We start from the raw sequence: 17,496 nt of genomic DNA, 5'->3' as shown, positions 1-17,496 counted from the left end.
TTGGATGGGAAATAAAAATCATGTATCAATCTGAAAAGGTCAAGTTTTGAGTTTGGGCAATGGAAGACTGACCAGATTAAATGCCATATATGTATTAGACCAGAGCCTAAATCTTCAATGTAGGTATTTTGTGCAAATGGAGATTGTTGTTTTCATGAGACATTGCCCCAAGAATTCATCTGCCATACCGAATTGAAAAATGGCTTTCATATGCAGATGAGAGAAGGCCCAGAATGCTCCTATTTTATGCCTTTTCACTTCGCTTCTATCTCAATGACTTCCTTTTCATTGTTCTTTCCCTCTGTGTTGTTTTGCATTTTCAGTAAATTTTGTTGTTCCTTGTTCTCTCGTACTGTCACTTCATTAACAGCTTTGCGCTTATTGCTTGCAGACTGTTGATACATAATCCCACCTAACATACAAATCAAGAGCCCCACGGTCCCCGCAAAAGTGGAATGCTTGTCCCAAATAACCAAATTAATCACAACTGTAAATAGTTTGTTAACTATAACAAGAACAGAGAACCCTGTAGCACAAATTGCCCTTCAACGAGAGAACCCAATGAAAGAGATGGCCAAACCAGATAAAGACGATAAACCCACAAGCAAAATCACTTGAAAAGAGTACCAATCAGACTCATCTGAGATTTCATGCTTTATTTTCTTCAACTCCCCCATTATTATTAGCTCAAGAGGAAAAAAAAAGGAGAGCCTTAAGATTATCGTATAGTACAAGACACGTATTTAGACCAATAGTCATTACCACATGCTTTACGTAAACAAAATCTATAGACATGCTTACCAGGTATGCAACAACCCAAGTATAGGTAGTTAATGTGAATTGGTAATCAGTAAGAACATAAAGCATACTGCCACCAAAGATGGTGCCTAATGAGATCTATGTCTTTATCAAAGGCCATGGCTGGTGCAAGAAAAGTGTCTCTTCTATTGCAACAAACATAGGAACTGCTGAATAGAAGACAATAAAAGTGTCAACATTAGTACAGAGCTCATTGTTGGTGAAGAGAGAAAGGTAAAATATAATGGCTGCAAGTAGGAACCGCCACATGGTCAAAAGGTCAACTTGATCATGCTCTATGACCTTGAACCATTCGCAGAGGCATACACCAGCTGCACCTGTCCGGTATTGCAAAGTAGTTAGAGCCCCCGGATAAGGAAGTTTCATGATAGCCGATTTGTTGATGATGGAGAGAAGAGAAGTTGAGATGCAGTATCCTACAGCTATTCCATAGACAGATTCGTGCTTAAGCAAACAACTATACCATATTACTTGGGCTTCACCAGAGAGCAAAGGCTTCAGGAACATTAACTAGACGGCCCTCCATGTCCTTAGACATCAGGGGAAATTGAAAATCTTCAATACTCTGAATAGATCTTCATGTAGCCTTTTTGACAGTGAGCTACTGATTGCTACTTGCGGAACTGTTTCTTGCTTGTTTTTTCACTACAAGTCCTTTTCTTCCCTTATTTTCTTTTTTTTTTTAAGCCTCCTTTCTTCTAGCCTCCCCTTTTCCTTCTTCTAGCTCTCCTCTTTTTCGACAGACCCCTCCTCCTTTCTTGGTGAGGTTTTCCCTTCCTTTTTACCCCGGGTTTTGTGTTTTGTCTTTTTTTTTAGTAAAATCTCTCTTTCTTTCCATTTTTATCTCCCTTTTTATTTCTTTCTTATCTCCTTTCTCTCCTCCCTTTTTTTCTTTTTGACAGACCCTCCACCCATTTTCAAGAATTAGCCCCCTTAAAAATATCTTCTTTCCTTGGTGTCTATAGGCCCTTGGATCCAATCTCATTAAGGGCCAAAGTTTCTTCTTTTTTTTTCTTTTTTCAAAAAACAAACTTTAGCCACTGGATCAGAGATCCAATGGTCCACATTATTCACTGCAAAGGTTGGATTTTTATAACCTCTAAACCCATGGAAACACCATTTTACCCTAGTGCAAAGTTTTCAGTATTTAGGCTATTTTCGTAGTAATCAATGTTCCATGCTCATTTTTTAGATTTAAAAGCATCAAAAATCATGAAATATTATAAAACTTTTCTCATGTGAAAGAGTTTGACAGTAATCCTAGGGATATCTTTTCTCTTTGTTTATTATAGGCCTAAATATTGATGCCTTTTATAGGTCTTTAAAGGGGCCTTTTATGGGGCTTCAAATAGGCTTTATTTGGGTCTCTAAATGGGCTAACTTGTGGGTTCTTTATAGGTTATAAACAGGCCTGGGTTAACCATGCTAAAATGTTCTAAACAAAATTTAGTGCCTACATGGTGGTTACTGTTGGGTTTACTAGAAGCCAGGTATAAGAATGGAGGGATGTGCTGGCAAGGGCCTAGTGGTGGTGAGTGATTAGGGAAGGACTTTTTAGTGCTTGAGTCAAGCTCTTTTGATGGTGGCCTTTTATTGGTGGGGCAGAGTAATGACTCCTGTTTGGGGTGTTGGTGCTTGGGGGTTATTGTGTGGGCATCGACAAGGCAGAATGGAGAGGCTTGGTTTTGGTTTGGTACAGGGAAAAATGGGTGTGTATAGGCAAGGGCCCTAGATTGGTGCTATTGCAAGTAATGATGCTGGCAAGGGTCAGTAGGAGAGAGGTCGATGAGAATATGGTTGAGACTTGTTGAATAGGGATTGCGAGGGTTTTTTTTTTTGGATGGTGACAACCAACACCTTTCTTTTTCATGGTAGAAGACTTCTTTTTTAATTTGAAAAAGTTGAAAGGAGCATGATCTGAAAATCATGCTTAGAACCAATAAAAATGATAAAAGATCTAGAAAAAATGATGTGAAGTAGGTTGTGCTAGGTTGATGAAAAGATGTGGAGGGATTGACTTTTTTTTGTTTCGTTTTTCTTTTTTTTTTCTTCACTTGATTATTTACTATTTTTTATTTAATATTAGATTATAAAACCAAAATAAGATATCAATAATGGAAATAAAGGATAAAATAATAGGCTCAAGCCAGAAAGAAATTGGGCCTTGGCCTAACGAAATTTAGGCTCATGAAATTGAAATTAGGTCTTGGCCTAGTAACTCGATAAAATTTTAATACCTACGATCGAATCTGTCAAAACTCGATGAATTTAAGGCCACTCGCTAAAATCAAGGCCCAACCTGAAAAATCTGGACAAACTTTAGTGTCTATAGCAAGTACTCCATGTTTATTTTATGCTCATGATCATTTAATACCATGATCAAGAAAATTCACATATAACATACTATAAAATCATGAATTATAAATTAAATAATTTAATTTAGAATAAAAAAATTAAAAGAATAGTTAATAAAGAAAGCAAAATTCAATGAGACTCAAGGTCTCCAATGAATTATTAATCATCAATTCTTATAATAGAATATAAAAATTAAAAAGATAATAATAAGAAATTTATCTTGTGTTTAATGTTTATTTCACCAAGAAATCATATAGGCAACTAAAGCTATCTCTATTTGCATTAAAATAAATTTTATTTTTATTTATTTTAATGGCAAACCATGTCATTTTCTCCGTGACATTTCAACATAGAACTTTTCAAATTCATAAACATGACTAATAAGATATTGGATGAGTTTCCCTCAAACCTATGATAACTGGCTAATGTCTTAATGTTTATGACATGCCTTTCCTTTTAATCAATATTCCATATGCAAAAAGCAATAATGCTTTTGTGTAATCATTAATTAACTCTTTGACGGGAATTTATTATTTTTACTTTATGATTATTTACAATAAAATTTTATTTTATAAAATTACTTCTAGTGTAATACACCTAACAGGCAAAATACATGTTACATTGCCCACGTTTCTGATAATAATAATTATTTGGTTTATTATTTACCAATTAATCCATGAAACACCTTATCTTAATAATAATTATTCACATACATCAATTTGATTTTAATTGGTTTTTAGGAAAATTGAACACTAGTCAAAATTTGAACCAATAATAAATTTTAAAAAAATCAATCTTTGCTTTAAAAACAACTAATAAAGATAGAACCATACAAATAGCTTAACTTAAGTTATTATCACAATTTTGGTTCCATGATTTAAAAATAAAATTAATTTTGTAACCAAATTTTATTTTGTGCATATATTCTCTAATTACATATAACTTTTTATAGTAAATTCTTTTACCCATTTCCGATTGTTTTCATAAAAATCATGGGACAATTTGCCTATTCTATATATAACCAAGACATAACAATTAAACAATTAACCATTCCACTAGAACTTAATTTAATTCGTTATTTGATAACAAGTGATAATTCTTTTGGTCGTAGATTAATTCATGTCTTTCTCTTTTATATTTTTAGGTTATTTCCCATCTATCTTTATAAGCATCGATTTTTCAAATAGATATAATACAATTCATTAAACCTAATTGTGGAGCCAATTTTAGTATATGCATAAACTTATGCAATGTAATCAATATTTTGCATATTGTGTTTTGACTTTACACTCTAATGAAATTAATTGTTAATGTGTTTATCTCATTCAGTCAATCTTCTTACCTGTAATTATGCAAAAAATAAAATATATAACTTTAATGAAGATCTTTATGAAAATTAATATTTTGGTATGTGAAAACATTAATCCTTTAACACCTTGAGCCTCCTCTAATATTGATATTCAAATTATGCCAAATTTTTTCTTTGTATATTTCTCATGCGAAATATAAGTTTTTCATAATTGCCTTTAAATTATTAGAAAACATAAAAGAAAGAAGAGAAATAATAAAAAAAAATTTTAGCTTTGATGCATAAAGAATACTTTTTTAAAGGCAATTATGCTTTTAGAATATAACAAAGTCTCAAACTTTTTAATCAGAAGTAGTGAAAATGATTATATTGAAAGATCTATTTAATTATGACATTTTGTATAATCATGACTTTTATGAATAATAATTTATTTATATTTAAATAGTTATGACAGTTTGTCATATAATAATTATTTTTGTTCAAACATAATTATTTAAAATATGAATAACATTAATACAAAAATTAATTTAATATTTCTATTCAATGTGGAATGCATCACATTCTAAACTACTAACATATACAACTTCATTTTCTTTTCTTTAATGTTAAGAAAAAAAATAAACTATTTGCAACATGCAATTATTTGCATGTTACAAACTCAAACTTACCTAGTGGTTATTAAAATCTGTTGGTCAAGGTTTTGTTCTTTCATTCTCCATATAACAAACACAGGAATGGAAGTTCGATTTTTTAAATATATAAAAATCTAAAAAAAAAGTTTATGAAGAATTTGAAAGAAATTAATTAAGTCTATTTGTGTCGTAAAAATATCCGTATTGGAATCCACCCCAATCCGAATGACATAGAATGTCATTCTAGAAACCATTACTTAGAACAACATAGCAATTAATTTATTTGATAATACTGCATGACCAATGGCCACATCAATATGTACATGTTACTAATAGTTCAATTATGAAGAAATTAACATTAGAAAAAGGTTTGTTAATTATAGTTAAATTATGATTTCCCTCAAATTAATCCATATGAAATTGAAACATGAACCTCTATCTTGAGCAAAAGAGAGGGACTGAGGGAGAAACTTGTTACTCTATGATTGTAACTTTTTCATTTGGACGGTTTAATTAAGAACATTAAAGCCTCTTCTTTTTTATTTATACTTTAATTTCTTTTTGTCCCATTACAAAAATATCTTTCTAATGATTTTTTTTAGGTTAATTCAATATGATTTATTGAATAAATGAGTTATGGAAAAATCATAGTATAGAATTATTATAATTAGGCTAATGAAGTCTTAACTTAATGTTAAATAAGAGGTTTTAGAATCTTGAAGGTTTAGATTCAAATTTTATTGTGCGTGAATTTAGTTGTTTAGTTATATTTTAATTTATTAGATGATTATTCAATTATTATAACTTGATCATAATATAATAGTTGATTATTCTATATGAATGTAATATTTGATTATAAATATTGTAATTTCAAAAAAATTATTATGATTAATGTAAAATTTTATTCATCGTATTAAATAATTATCATATGTTTAAAATAACAATTGAACATGCAATGTGGTTAAAAAAACGTTGGATGTGAATTACAAGGTGATAATTCATAAAATTTAGAGAAAACTTTGGGAATGATTCAAATGTAGAACCGCATTAACAAATAGATTTCATGAGTTTTAAATTTTGATGTTTACGATTAGGGGTGTAAACGAGCCAAATTGAGATGATACAGTAACAACCTCGCTCGACTTTCAACTTGTGACTCGATACTCAGCTCGAACTCGATTGAGTTAATTTCTTTTACTCAAGCTCGATTCGTAATCAAAATTGAGCTACTTGAGCTCGCTCAATTAATATGAATAATGGATAGCTTTCTCTAAGCTGGATCACCTCATTCCTGTCATCTTCTTGGCCACACTAAGATGGACGACATTGCTAACTTTCCTTTACCATTTTTTTTTCTTTTTGTCAAAATTTTTGGCATGGTCTTCGTTCAAAATAGTTGTAGAAAACTATAGGAGAAATAGAGGAAGTGGGCCAAGCTCAAAAACTTTCTCATCATCATATTTTTGTATGAAACTGCATGAATGACTACATAATCAGATACAAGAAAGAATCATGGCTACAAGCACAACTGTAAAGTTCATTAAACATGAAAAAACATTTTGTTATGTAGAAAGTTAATAGCCTACACCAACTTTGGTTTGTCTTTGATTTGAGTTGGCTTTGGTCTAAACCAGCTTTGAAAGAATTAAAAGAGAGTGGAAGGAAAAGGGGCACCGCAGATGTGTTTTTGATGAGATGAGACAGACGGAGAGAAATGAGGGTAAATAGGGAAAGAAGAAAATAAAAGTTTAGGGTAGGTTAAGGGTAAAATAATAATTTTATAAATAAAAGAATAAAAAATATATATAATAGAAAAGCTCAATAAGGCTCGTGAGCTATTTGAGTAAGATATTAATATGCTCGAACTTGACTCGTTCGATAAGTTGAGCTGCTCGAGCTCAAGCTCAGCTCAACAATTATCTAATTGAATTCGAGTTTTAATTGAATCAAATTCGAATAGCTTGCAAATACTAATGTATTATTTACACCCTTATTTGTGATCACTGGCCAAATAAATGGGCTAGGGTGATAGCTTGATAGCTTGCGTGGGCCTCAAACAAGCTTTCTGTATTAGTTTCAGCTGTAATGAAAATAACAAACTGATGATGTAATTTTCACTAATCACTAGTATGCACTCCATACTTTGCATCGGGTTAATCTACATGTATACTTAAAATAAAACTTTTATAAGAACATGTAGGCTATTAGATGATAAAATCTACTAATAATTGCTAAAAGTTGATTTAGTTCAAGCAAACAATTATTAAGTACTCCAAAAATGAATAGTAATTAAAATTACAGTAAAATATTAACTCCAGAATAAAAGTAGAAATAATTAATAAAAATAAATTTATATATACACACATTAATATCCCAAAAGCTATAAAAGCTTTAATATATTGTTATTGCTCTAAAGCTAAAGAAAAAAAAAAAAAGCAAATGCCCATTATTCAAATGGAACCTCCACTACTCGCATGCTTTTTTCTCTCCTTTTTTAGCATGTCCTTTTTTTTTCCTCACTCCTTGTTTATATTTATCTTCTCTTTTTTTATATATATATAATTTTTGTTTGTTTTTGGTGAACTTCTTAGTCTTATTGTAGATTTTTCTATTTATTTTTCCAAATCAAGAATAATGATAAAACCTATATGCTAATGGAAGACCAAATTTATAATTAACTAACATAAATCAACTAATCAATTTATTCAAACAACAAGAAGATGCCAAATGCTTTATTCAAAACAAAAAAAAAGAAGATGGCAAATGTTAGCAAAACAACCCCTCAGGGGAAATCTATAAGTATGGACTAGTATGTAGCCTGCAATTCATTGCAGGATAATTTTTTTTAAAATGTATCATTTAGTGCTCTTTTAAAATGGTTAAATTCAAATGTGGGCTTTTGATTTACAAAAATATTGTAGATATGATTTTTCTTAATTTTATATATTTTATAATTTTTATATTAAAAAATAAAATAATCATTTTATAATATTGCAAAAAGTAAAATGATCATTTTATAATATTAAAAAAGATAAAATGATTATTTTATAATGTTAAAACATGTGTGAAAACATAACCCTTTTGTAAATTCTTTTAATATATCATTATTTTTATTGTTTACTTTTAAACTATTAAATTTTTATTAGAGGAGAAAATGATCATTTTATAATGTTGAAAAGAATAAAATAATTATTTTAGTTATAATATTTAATAGTCTCAAATATAACCTATTAAACAATAAAATAGTTATTTTATAGTGTTAAAAATGATAAAATAATAATTTTGCAATGTTAAAGTGATGTCACAAACTAAGCCTTTCCGAAAGTTATAGATTTTAAATTATTTATTTTATTTCTATTCTTAATAATAAATATAAATAAAAAAATTATTGAGTACCCATTTAAAGAATGACAAATGTTATCATATTAGATGGCTTGGTGAATAGTGATGAATAGTACAAATTTTAAGGGTCAACATACTATATAATAACGTATCGATTCGAAGATTTGATAGCCAGACATAATAATTAAGAGTTACCACAAATATTTTTTATTAAGGTATAACTGACCATTAAGTTAAAATTAGCCTTTTTAAAAAATTCTAAATTCAATTAAGATTTTGTAAAAAAGATATATTTTGGTTTATGTTGCAGAGCTAAATTCAAGAGTACAATTGTGCATGAAAAAATATTAGCACCACAACAACACTTATCCAAATACGGTACCAAATAATTTTTTGTTGCACTAAAACGATCTTAATTAAATGGTCTTTTGTTTTGTTATTTTTTTATATTTTAAATTTAATTATTTAAACATCGAAAAATTTTGTAAGATTTTTCTATCATTTTGGTAACATTTTTAGAAACTTTTTCTTACCTTAAGAGTATTCAAGAAACTTGTTTATTGCCTTCAAGAAGCTCCATTGTCGAATTGGTTAAACAATTCTATAATTTTATTTAGAAACTTTTTATAATTTTATTAAAATTTTTTTTATTTTAAATTTTTCATCATTCTAATAAATTTTTAAAATATTTTATTCTTTAAAAATTTCTTCTAAAGATCACTCATTTATAATCTTTAGAATGTCCTTAAATTTTTTTATTATTTTGAAAATGATTTAAATCATAAATTATCCATCATTTTGAAATAATTTAGATCAAAATATTTTTTTTTTATTTTATTTTTCAAAAAATTACTCGTTCGTAATTTTCTTTAAAATCCTATTATCGATTAATGATTGTTCTTATTTGTTTTGATTTATTGAAATTTTATAACATATTATTATTATTATTATTACTACTACTACTACTTAGGAATAGATTTAATCATCAGTGTAAAAATTTTCATCAAAATTTTCGACATTATGATAAATTTAGGATAAAGTTTCACACATAAAAACCTCAAAAATCACTCTTTTGTGATTTTTTGTAATTTTATGATTTAGGCGATTTTTATCATTCCCAAGATTAATTTTTTGTGACCTTTGTTGTTTTATTTTATTCCTTTTTTTTTTTAATTTTTCATCATTATGATAGAATTCAGAAATAATATTTTATAGAAAATTATTTGTTCATAATTTTCTAGATTTTATTGTTGGTTTTATCCAATTTTTATTTAATTTTTTATTTGTTTTATTATTTTTATTTTGTTTCAAAATAAATATTTTTAGAATTTTCTTTTAAATTCACCATCATTTTGGTAAAATTTAAAAAGTTTTCTTTCATAAGTTGCACGTTCACAATTGTTTGAAAATTTATTTTGTTATTTTAAATATATTTATTTCTATTATTTTATTTTTTGTTGTTATTTATTGAGTTTTAATAAAAAAATTTTATGAAGATTTTACAAAAGGAAAATAATTTGACTTTATTGATTATTTTATATTTTATACTATTATTATTATTATTATTATTTACCCATGTAAACAAATTTAATTTTTAATCACGCATAAATTTAATAAATAAAAGCATAAATAACCAAATAAATAAATACAAATAAAATAAAAAATAAATATAAAAAAATAGGAGGCCAAAAATTGGTCAAAGATTGGAGCCGGCTAAGACTGGTTCAGACGGCTCAGGGGTGGTTCAAGCAGATTCTAGGCAATCTGGAAAAGTTCAAGTGCAGTTCAAGGGTGGTTTGGTCTGGTTCAAATCTGGTTCAATTGGACTGGTCCCAAATCAAAGGAAGACATAGGTCACAAGTCGGGTGCGTGAACCTTGGATCAGGTCATGGGTCATTTGTTGATCCTAGGTTCTAAACGACGTTGTTTTGTGGTTTTTCTTTTTATAAAAGGACTAATTTTTTTTTAAGTTCATTTCTTTCTCTGCTTAAAAAAAAAAAAAATTCTCCTAACCTCTGCCCAAAAAATGGTCGATCCCTATCACTGTTGCCACCACACCATCGAGATCTTTGGTAGTCGATGACTATTGCCAGTGACAAACAAAATTCTTAAAAAATCCCTAAAAATTCCTCTTAACCTCTTCTACCCCAATCTAACCTCTCTTTTTTTTTTCCCAAAACTCCCCCAAATATCCTAAGATTAACCTTTAAACTTTAACCCAAAAATATTTTTTTTTGTTGGATCTTGGCATTTAGTTCCATGTTCCAGGGAATGTGGGTTTTTTTTTTTTTTTTTTTGTTTGTGTGTTTGTGTGTTTGGTTTTCCTTAGTTTAGATAGAATTTTTTTTATTTTTGATTTGGCAAAACTTTCTTTTATTTTTGGTGAGTTCTATTTTTTTTTTTTTTTTTTGTCTTTAGGAAAGGAGAACTATTTATAAAGCCTTATAGGATTTAAATCCTAAATTTTCAAAAGTTTGTGGTAATTTTTCAAAGTCATTGGTGAACGTTTGGTGGTCAGATTCTATGTTGCCAAGTTAGGCAAGGGTAAAGTGACTCATAAGTGGTACAATAAATGTTCATATAACCTTGGGGGAAGAAGTAAAAAAGAATAAAAAAATAGAAAGGGAAAATAATAATAATAATAAATTAAATTAGATTCATAATAAGTCTAAATCAAAATGTCTGAATTGATTAACACTTATTTTATTTTTTTAGGACAAAATTAGTATTTACACATTGCTTCAATTAAATTTGAACCACACCACCTTTATTGAATCCCTTGCTGCTTACAAAATTCAAAACAAAAGAAAAAACAAAACTTGAGAAAACTTCAAAATTTTAGCAAGAATAACACTTGAATAAAAATAATAAAGGAAATTTTATTTACTAACAAAATATTGAAAAACAAAAAATCAGTTAAAGGAAAGAATGAGAACTTCACAACTTGTGCCATGGTGTTGATTGATAGTAAGAGGCAATGAAACGAAAACAGAGGTTCGAGACGATAAAATGACTGGCAATGATGAAGAATTGATAATAATTGGCGATAGAAAAAGTTTAGAATAAGGGTTTTATAGGAGTCTAAGAAGGGGCTAGCTGTGCTTTTCTTTGTTTTTCTCTATTCCATTTCCATCCTCTTCCTTTTGGTTTGTCCTAAGCTTTCTAGAAGTTAATATCAAATTTAATCGGTTTTACTACTTCCAATAAAATTATGAAGCTTCTCTTGAAGCTTTTGTATAATTTCTTTTGACTCATAATCACTATTGTATAAAATATCTATAGCTATAAAGATAATTTTATTCCAAAAGCTTCCCATTTCCTACTCCTTAAACTGCCACTCTCTCACTCCATAAGCTTCTTTGAAAAAAAGATCCGAACCTAAATTGGTCAAACCAAAAATGACCTGTATTCGAAATAACTCAAATCTAAAATGATATAAATCTAAAATAACCGGAAATCGAAATGACCCAACCAAGATTATTAATATCATACCAAATAACATTTCGATTTTCATTAAAAATGTGATATATGCTGATACCAATTATTTCAGCATAGTATTTTAGATATTTTGATTTAGTACAAATATATTTATAAATATACATGAACTTGTACATTATAATACTATTAATAATCTACAAAATAAATATGCAATATTTTTAAAAAACAAATAAATAAGTTTAAAAGTATAAGAAATAATATTATAAAATTTTCATGATATTTTAAAACACTTAATCTAATCATATGATATTTAAATAAGTATTTTTTCATGTAAATTATATTAAGATAAAAACAAAAAAATAAAAAACTAACCTTGATTTCATGGTTGTTATACTTTAGAAAGAAAAGACAATTGCTTTCTTAAAAAGGATTGAAATACTTACGAACTTTGGTTTGAAAAATAAAGTATAAAAAAAAGTTACAATAAAAAAATAGAGAAACTCAACTTTTAAAGGTTATTTAGTTAATGAACTTTATTTTTATTAGGTTAAAAATAATCAAATAACAAAAGATAAGTTAAAAATTACAAAATATGTTTTATATTTATGTACTGGTCAAAACAAGTTAATCCACCTAAAATTCACCAAAATCAGCTGAAACCAACAAAAATAACTGGTATTATTTGATACCAAATGTGGTATAAAAAATCGTTCTTAAATGTACTATATTTTAGTATAATTAAAACGTGTCGACCAATATAATTGGTACCAAAATGAAATTAACAACTATAGACCCAACCGAAAATTAACTCAATTTTTTAAGACCTAAAATAACCTGAACTGAATTAATCTGATCCAAACCCAATCCAACCCATCTAATTGATAGGTTTATAACTTTGCTTTTCTTGTTATTTTATTTTATTTTATTTTCAATATCCTGAAGCATATAATCTCTAAAAATACATTATATTGACTTAACTAACCTTAAGCATAAAAGTTGATTCCATAATTAACCTAAAAAAAAAATTAAAAATTCATCCGATTTGGCAAAAAATTAAGTTTAAATGTTAAGTCGAGATAACTTTTATCTTTTGTTATTGATTATAATATTATTCAAAGAACAATACGAATCTTACAATAATCACCAAAGCAATGCAACTTAATTAAATTTATTGTATGCAAAACTCTGAACATTTTTTGTTGGGAGATTTGTCACATTTGAAGCAACGAGAGCACATTAGAGAGCCTATACATACATTTGACACCACTTGAGTCTAAAAGCTTAAGTTATTAGGTTTTTAGGTCCTCTATGTATGTAAAGGACATCTTATTCAAATTTTTTAATGATGTGAGATTTTTTACTCATATGTGAACCATTCCAACAATCTCTTTCGTTCACTTGTAAGTTCTTATCAAGTCTAACTTTGGCTCTCCTAAGTGAGTAGATCCTATCAATATCTCTTTTGGGCCAGGCAATCTTACATCTCTAGTGCACTTTTAAGCCTAGCCACAGCATGTAACCTTGCCACAACCTTGCTGCCTAGGTTGTCTAAATATATCGCCTACTTGGGTGTTACGCTTCTGCACATTGATTGCATCCAAGTCAAACCTTTTTACTCTGATATTGGAGTTCGGGCACCTGGAGTTGAAAGACATGGACGTGGCCAATCTCTGATCAACCAACAATCTCTTTTCAGCAACACTACTAGGATTCAAACTCATAACCTTAGCTCTGATACCAGTTGTTGGGAGATTTGCCACACTTGGAGCTATAAGAGCACACCAGAGAGCCCATACATATATGTTATACACCACTAAATCCAAAACTTAAGCTATTGGATTCTTAGGTCCTCTATGTATATATTTTGTTCAGATTTTTTAATGATGTGAAATTGTTTACTCACATGTAAACCATCCTAACATTTTCATAAGTGTCAATCTTTGTCATGAGAGGCAACGATTTTAATTTCAATATTGAAAATGGCAAATTATCCATTGTTTTATTCGGCATCAGATCGATAGCCTTAGTGGTAGCAATCTACCATTGTGTCTCCAAACGGTGGTGCCACCTCCATAATGATAGCCAAAGTCAAGGAGAACAACAAGCACAAGGTTAACAATATTCTTTCAATCATGAAATGTTAGAGATGGCAACCTTGGAGAACTCAACAGCATAACTCATTCTAGAAGTACCAAAAGGGCATAGGCTTGATGGATAATGATGAAACATGTGTAGTGTGCTTCTCTCAATTTGAAGAGGGTGAAGAGTTGACGACATTACTAGAATGCTTGCATTCATATCATGCACCATGTATTGATATGTGGCTTTATTCACATTCAAGCTACCCCACGTGTTGTGTCGGTGCAATGTCGTTGCCATAAATATTTCACCATCATTGATCCTATTCTGGTTCCAGTCCATCGGATTCCAGTTTTGTGCATCTAGATTCAGGTATGTCACATATTAATGTACAATCCCGAACAATGTGATCTCAAAGATTAGAACTAAGATTTTAAGATGTGCCAATTTGAGTTCCATAATGATAGATACCATACAAATTTCAAGGTAAATAAGATTGCACAAAACTAATGGTAGTCTCTTTTTTTTTATTTATTTTTATTTTATTTTTTATTAAGAATACTTTGGTCAGAAGATTCAAGCTAAGACTTGAAAAACTTGGGTCAAAAGTTGTATGACATATGACTCAAGCCAATCAATCTGGTTGCTTTGGAGACTAAATATGATAGCCTACAAAATAGTGGATTAATCACTGACTCTACTATTGTAAAATTATAGTCGGAGGGTGTTAGTTTGTATAAAACAACTAAATTTCCATTCAATTGAAAATTCATTGACATGTATTCAGAGCAAAGATTTAAATAGTAGTCAGATAGCAGTATAGCGACCACGAAATTTTATGATCGTGTCACTATCTACCATCGCTATTAAAAAAAAGTGAGAGAATTTGAATCTCATCTGTAGCGGGCATATTGCATCCACGAATTGCAACGTAACATTGAATAGCGGCAATAGTGGTCCGCTATTACTTGCTACTCCCTTTTTCATTCAAAAATTCAAGAAACAAATTTTCATTTGACTCTGTTTAAAAACTTAAAATAAAAACAACAAAAAAAAAATAAACATCAATTTACAAATAAAAAAAAAAATCCACAAAACTTAAACTTCCAAAAATATCAGTTCTCTCAAATTTAACTTCAATCAAGATCAAGCATATGCAGTTTAAGGTAAGCAATTAATTCAGCAGTCAAATTATTTTTTTTTAATTTTCAAATTTACCATGATTTTATGTGTTTGGGATTGGATTGGGCTATAATGCATTGCTAGGATGGAGCAAAAGTTGCTGGGACTTAAAATGAGAGACAAAAGATGAGAGTGAAACTTGAGGTTGACGGAGACGAGCTGATAGCACACACCAGAGAAAAAGAGAGCTAAAAGATAGGGATAAGGATTAAGGTCTAGAGAAAAAATTATTGAATATAAGGTGAGAGGATGAGAAGTTGTGTGAGTCTGTGCAATTTAGGCAAAAGACAGAGGAAGTAGACTCTAGGATATTGTTGTTGAAGATTGCCCTCAACATGAAGGCTACCAAGTTTGATTTATTGTAGGCCCATAAAAAACAATTCTCTTGTCCCATAAATAGTAATGCTCTTTACTTAATTTATGAATGTCTAATTACTTATTAGTTGATTTATACATAACATAATTCGGTAATAATTTGATGAGTAGGTAATTAAATAATTAAATATATCATTCGTTATGATTATTTATTTTTTACATGTTTATTTATCTCTTATTATTTTTTAATTATTGTATGAGTAATTTTTTAAATATGAATATTTTACTATAAATATTTTTCTTAAATAAATAAAATACATGATATGATATAAATTACTTTTAAAATGACAAAAATAAGAGTTTTTATGATTAATAATTAAAATTATTATATTTTATAATAAGTTGAACAAAATTTAAAAAAATTCACGATCGCGATAGTCGCAAAGGTCTCCTTATATCCGTAATAATGATAAATGCAACATAACCAAAAATGTGATTGCCCCCGCAATTTAAATCCCTAATTCGGAGTCTATATTGTTATGACTTTATTTTTTTTTCTTAAAGTCAATCCTCCAAATATATGAAAAAATCTAGAAAAAAATTGCATATATATCTATGTGGAATGAAGCATCCTCATCTCTAACACTTGCACTCCAGAGTAACAAAGTTCAGAGTCAGCAATTTCGTTCAATCAATTTACTGAGTTACTAAAGCACATTCTCACTTCAACCATCATCACATCTCACGGCTAAAATTCAATGCTTACTGAAATCAAAGTCACGTGAGAGATATCAAATCAATTCCAACTTCTTATAACTTGGGAGATTGAAATTACTAATCATTCCTTTTACACTGACTCCTAAACACTCAAAATACAAATAAAACAAATCCATTTCTTTCCACTGGTAAACTGTATCGACAATGACCCAACGAGTATATTTTCATACTTTATCATATGACTACCTTCAATGATCTTCTAATCAATTGCCAGGTATGTTGATGATATATATTTCAACAAAAAGTAAATGAGAAATCAAAGACATAAAATAATCAAAGTTTCAATTCTAACATGGTGCTAAAAACAAATTAAAGAGTCTGGAAAAGGAAAAACAATAGATTGGTACTTCCGGGAATAATTTTTCATTTTTAGCTAGCAAATATTCATATATATAACTGAGTTTGCCTATCCATGTAGCAAGCCTAAAGATTCAAGGAAAAAATAAGAAAAAATTTGAACCATTTCTCCATTTAATTCTTACATAGAGCCATGCTAATCTTTTTTATATCTTGTTCTAATTTTATCAGATGTCTAAAAGGGAAAAGTGTTAGATGCGGCCCTCTTTTAATATAAAGCATCTCTTTCTCTACCAAAACATTGATGTGGGATTTCAGTATGCTGTTTTATTACAAACACTTAGTTTATAGAGATATTATTTGGGCTCAATAAGGTTGCTTTGGGCTTTCTTCATGCAATCAAGATCGTTATGGATAGCCTATATCCAACAATATATGCCCAATGATAGGAGTATAGACATTTTATTTAGTTCGGATCCAAATTGATTTTAAATTAATTTTAAATTCAATTATTGAATTTTATTTTTATCTCATTTATCTTTTCTTTATAGTTTATTTATTTATTTGATTTTTTATCTTATTTATCCTTTTTATTTTATTGATTATCTTTGGCTATTTGATTGTCTCATTAATTTTGTTCATTATTTGATTAGTAATAATAAAAAAAGAAAAAAAAGGGCAAATTTAAAAAAATATGGATTTGATTTGGCTAAAACATCTACTAGATAAAATCATTTGAAATTAAATCTCTTGGAGATAAAATTTCCTAAAGATACCAAATCATATTCTTATCTAAATTTCTTTTTGGATTGTGATCAAAATGCTTATAAAATTCACCACAGCTCACCTTGAAGGATCATCTTCAATTCATTGTACCTCCACCATATTCACAAAACCACTACCATTGCCATCACCGCTAATAATAAAAGAACCCATCATTTTTGCAAACCA

The 17,496-nt window shown here is 28.7% G+C and overlaps 1 pseudogene; it reads right to left on the bottom strand.

The window, feature by feature from the left end:
- Positions 1-254: 254 nt before the first annotated feature.
- LOC111295510 (GDP-mannose transporter GONST3 pseudogene) lies at positions 255-1,793 on the bottom strand (annotated as a pseudogene).
- Between the last annotated feature and the right edge of the window lie 15,703 nt (positions 1,794-17,496).

The sequence above is a fragment of the Durio zibethinus genome, chromosome 14 (assembly GCF_047325235.1).
Source record: "Durio zibethinus cultivar Kanyao isolate XHJ-2024 chromosome 14, ASM4732523v1, whole genome shotgun sequence".
Taxonomy (NCBI): domain Eukaryota; kingdom Viridiplantae; phylum Streptophyta; class Magnoliopsida; order Malvales; family Malvaceae; genus Durio; species Durio zibethinus.
The sequence above is the reverse complement of the archived record's forward strand: the minus strand, read 5'-3'. Positions and strand labels throughout refer to the sequence as shown.